Consider the following 4,576-nt stretch of genomic DNA (forward strand, 5'->3'; position numbering starts at 1 on the left):
TGGGCCGGAGGGGGTTATCCCGGGGCCGGGGGGGGGGGGGGGTTATCCCGGGGCCCGGGGGGGGGGGGGGTTATCCCGGGGCCGGGGGAGGGGGGGGGGGTTATCCCGGGGCCGGGGGAGGGGGGGGGGGGGGTTATCCCGGGGCCGGGGGAGGGGGGGGGGGGGTTATCCCGGGGCCGGGGGAGGGGGGGGGGGGTTATCCCGGGGCCGGGGGAGGGGGGGGGGGGGTTATCCCGGGGCCGGGGGAGGGGGGGGGGGGTTATCCCGGGGCCGGGAGGGGGGGGGGGGGGTTATCCGGGGCCGGGGGGGGGGGGGGGGGGGGGGTTATCCCGGGGCCGGGGGGGGGGGGGGGGGGGGGTTATCCCGGGGCCGGGGGAGGGGTTATCCCGGGGCCGGGGGAGGGGTTATCCCGGGGCCGGGGGAGGGGTTATCCCGGGGCCGGGGGGAGGGGTTATCCCGGGGCCGGGGGAGGGGTTATCCGGGGCCGGGGGAGGGGTTATCCCGGGGCCGGGGGAGGGGTTATCCCGGGGCCGGGGGAGGGGGGGGGGGGTTATCCCGGGGCGGGGGAGGGGTTATCCCGGGGCCGGGGGAGGGGGGGGGGGTTATCCCGGGGCCGGGGGAGGGGTTATCCCGGGGCCGGGGGAGGGGTTATCCCGGGGCCGGGGGAGGGGGTTATCCCGGGGCCGGGGGAGGGGTTATCCCGGGGCCGGGGGAGGGGTTATCCCGGGGCCGGGGGAGGGGTTATCCCGGGGCCGGGGGAGGGGGGGGGGGGGGTTATCCCGGGGCCGGGGGAGGGGGGGGGGGGGGGTTATCCCGGGGGCCGGGGGAGGGGGGGGGGGGTTATCCCGGGGCCGGGGGGGGGGGGGGTTATCCCGGGTCCGGGGGAGGGGGAGGGGGTTATCCCGGGTCCGGGGGAGGGGGAGGGGGTTATCCCGGGTCCGGGGGAGGGGGAGGGGGTTATCCCGGGTCCGGGGGAGGGGGTTATCCCGGGTCGGGGGAGGGGGTTATCCCGGGGCCGGGGGAGGGGGTTATCCCGGGGCCGGGGGAGGGGGGGGGGGTTATCCCGGGGCCGGGGGAGGGGGGGGGGGTTATCCCGGGGCCGGGGGAGGGGGGGGGGGGGGGTTATCCCGGGTCCGGGGGAGGGGAGGGGGTTATCCCGGGTCCGGGGGAGGGGGAGATCCCGGGTCCGGGGGAGGGGGAGGGGGTTATCCCGGGTCCGGGGGAGGGGGAGGGGGTTATCCCGGGTCCGGGGGAGGGGGGAGGGGGTTATCCCGGGTCCGGGGGAGGGGGGAGGGGGTTATCCCGGGGTCCGGGGGAGGGGGAGGGGGTTATCCCGGGTCCGGGGGAGGGGGAGGGGGTTATCCCGGGTCCGGGGGAGGGGGAGGGGGTTATCCCGGGGGAGGGGGAGGGGGTTATCCCGGGTCCGGGGGAGGGGGGAGGGGGTTATCCCGGGTCCGGGGGAGGGGGAGGGGGTTATCCCGGGTCCGGGGGAGGGGGAGGGGGTTATCCCGGGTCCGGGGGAGGGGGAGGGGGTTATCCCGGGTCCGGGGGAGGGGGAGGGGGGTTATCCCGGGTCCGGGGGAGGGGGAGGGGGTTATCCCGGGTCCGGGGGAGGGGGAGGGGGTTATCCCGGGTCCGGGGGAGGGGGTTATCCGGGTCCGGGGGAGGGGGAGGGGGTTATCCCGGGTCCGGGGGAGGGGGAGGGGGTTATCCCGGGTCCGGGGGAGGGGGAGGGGGTTATCCCGGGTCCGGGGAGGGGGAGGGGGTTATCCCGGGTCCGGGGGAGGGGGAGGGGGTTATCCCGGGTCCGGGGGAGGGGGAGGGGGTTATCCCGGGTCCGGGGGAGGGGGAGGGGGTTATCCCGGGTCCGGGGGAGGGGGAGGGGGTTATCCCGGGTCCGGGGGAGGGGGAGGGGGGTTATCCCGGGTCGGGGGAGGGGGAGGGGGTTATCCCGGGTCCGGGGGAGGGGGAGGGGGTTATCCCGGGTCCGGGGGAGGGGGAGGGGGTTATCCCGGGTCCGGGGGAGGGGGAGGGGGTTATCCCGGGTCCGGGGGAGGGGGAGGGGGTTATCCCGGGTCCGGGGGAGGGGGAGGGGGTTTATCCCGGGTCCGGGGGAGGGGGAGGGGGTTATCCCGGGTCCGTGGGAGGGGGAGGGGGTTATCCCGGGTCCGGGGGAGGGGGAGGGGGTTATCCGGGTCCGGGGGAGGGGGTTATCCCGGGTCCGGGGGAGGGGGTTATCCCGGGTCCGGGGGAGGGGGTTATCCCGGGTCCGGGGGAGGGGGTTATCCCGGGTCCGGGGGAGGGGGTTATCCCGGGTCCGGGGGAGGGGGGTTATCCCGGGTCCGGGGGAGGGGGAGGGGGTTATCCCGGGTCCGGGGGAGGGGGAGGGGGTTATCCCGGGTCCGGGGAGGGGGGAGGGGGTTATCCCGGGTCCGGGGGAGGGGGAGGGGGTTATCCCGGGTCCGGGGGAGGGGGAGGGGGTTATCCCGGGTCCGGGGGAGGGGGAGGGGGTTATCCCGGGTCCGGGGGAGGGGGAGGGGGTTATCCCGGGTCCGGGGGAGGGGGAGGGGGTTATCCCGGGTCCGGGGGAGGGGGTTATCCCGGGTCCGGGGGAGGGGGTTATCCGGGTCCGGGGGAGGGGGTTATCCCGGGGAGGGGGTTATCCCGGGGGAGGGGGAGGGGGTTATCCCGGGTCCGGGGGAGGGGGTTATCCCGGGTCCGGGGGAGGGGGTTATCCCGGGTCCGGGGGAGGGGGTTATCCCGGGTCCGGGGGAGGGGGTTATCCCGGGTCCGGGGGAGGGGGTTATCCCGGGTCCGGGGGAGGGGGTTATCCCGGGTCCGGGGGAGGGGGTTATCCCGGTCCGGGGGAGGGGGTTATCCCGGGTCCGGGGGAGGGGGTTATCCCGGGTCCGGGGAGGGGGTTATCCCGGGTCCGGGGGGAGGGGGTTATCCCGGGTCCGGGGGAGGGGGTTATCCCGGGTCCGGGGGAGGGGGTTATCCCGGGTCCGGGGAGGGGGAGGGGGTTATCCCGGGTCCGGGGGAGGGGGAGGGGGTTATCCCGGGTCGGGGGAGGGGGTTATCCCGGGTCCGGGGGAGGGGGAGGGGGTTATCCCGGGTCCGGGGGTTATCCCGGGTCCGGGGGAGGGGGAGATCCCGGGTCCGGGGGTTATCCCGGGTCCGGGGGAGGGGGAGGGGGTTATCCCGGGTCCGGGGGAGGGGGTTATCCCGGGTCCGGGGGAGGGGGTTATCCCGGGTCCGGGGGAGGGGGTTATCCCGGGTCCGGGGGAGGGGGTTATCCCGGGTCCGGGGGAGGGGGTTATCCCGGGTCTGGGGGAGGGGGTTATCCCGGGTCCGGGGGAGGGGGTTATCCCGGGTCCGGGGGAGGGGGAGGGGGTTATCCCGGGTCCGGGGGAGGGGGTTATCCCGGGTCCGGGGGAGGGGGTTATCCCGGGGTCCGGGGGAGGGGAGGGGGTTATCCCGGGTCCGGGGGAGGGGGAGGGGGGTTATCCCGGGTCCGGGGGAGGGGGTTATCCCGGGTCCGGGGGAGGGGGAGGGGGTTATCCCGGGTCCGGGGGAGGGGGAGGGGGTTATCCCGGGTCCGGGGGAGGGGGTTATCCGGGTCCGGGGGAGGGGGAGGGGGTTATCCCGGGTCCGGGGGAGGGGGTTATCCCGGGTCCGGGGGAGGGGGAGGGGGTTATCCCGGGTCCGGGGGAGGGGGAGGGGGTTATCCCGGGTCCGGGGGGAGGGGGAGGGGGTTATCCCGGGTCCGGGGGAGGGGGAGGGGGTTATCCGGGTCCGGGGGAGGGGGAGGGGGTTATCCGGGTCCGGGGGAGGGGGTTATCCCGGGTCCGGGGGGAGGGGGAGGGGTTATCCCGGGTCCGGGGGAGGGGGAGGGGGTTATCCCGGGTCCGGGGGAGGGGGAGGGGGTTATCCCGGGTCCGGGGGAGGGGGAGGGGGTTATCCCGGGTCCGGGGGAGGGGGAGGGGGAGGGGGTTATCCCGGGTCCGGGGGAGGGGGAGGGGGTTATCCCGGGTCCGGGGGAGGGGGGGGGGTTAATCCCGGGTCCGGGGGGGGGGGTTATCCCGGGTCCGGGGGAGGGGGTTTATCTCGGGGGGTTAATCCCGGGTCCGGGGGGGGGGGGTTATCCCGGGTCCGGGGGAGGGGGTTTATCTCGGGGGGTTAATCCCGGGTCCGGGGGGGGGGGTTGTCTCGGGGGGTTAATCCCGGGTCGGTGTTTCCCCCAGTTGTTCCCCGGGCTCGAGCCGCTCCAGCTCCGCACGACGATCACAAACTTACCTTCGCGCGTCGCGGGGTCCTTCTCTCCGGGAGTCGCGTCCTGATGAGACTTGGCGGAGTCACAGTTTTGCCCACAACACCTCCCGGACGTGGGGTCGCAGCGGCGCTAAACTCGGGGATAAAATGACCATTAGATATTGGCGAAAAATTGACTGACGCACCTATTCCTTCGCCTGGCAAATGGTTAGGTGGGGTTCGTCAGTGCTGTCTTATAGGCGAACGAGTAGACAGGCCACAGGGGTCCTTCTTAATGATAGTCGCTCTTGAATAAAGTCTATTA

At 75.6% G+C, this 4,576-nt stretch overlaps 1 protein-coding gene across 1 annotated transcript in view; it reads right to left on the reverse strand.

Moving 5' to 3' along the window:
* Nucleotides 1-4,368, reverse strand: part of toe1 (target of EGR1, exonuclease) — a 19,225-nt gene extending 14,857 nt beyond the window's left edge. Inside the window, exon 1 of the mRNA XM_067990135.1 lies at nt 4,297-4,368. The gene's annotated coding sequence lies outside the window, so the exon portion shown is untranslated. The remainder of the gene's footprint in view (nt 1-4,296) is intronic.
* Between the last annotated feature and the right edge of the window lie 208 nt (nt 4,369-4,576).

The sequence above is a fragment of the Heptranchias perlo genome, chromosome 9, assembly GCF_035084215.1.
Source record: "Heptranchias perlo isolate sHepPer1 chromosome 9, sHepPer1.hap1, whole genome shotgun sequence".
Taxonomy (NCBI): Eukaryota; Metazoa; Chordata; class Chondrichthyes; order Hexanchiformes; family Hexanchidae; genus Heptranchias; species Heptranchias perlo.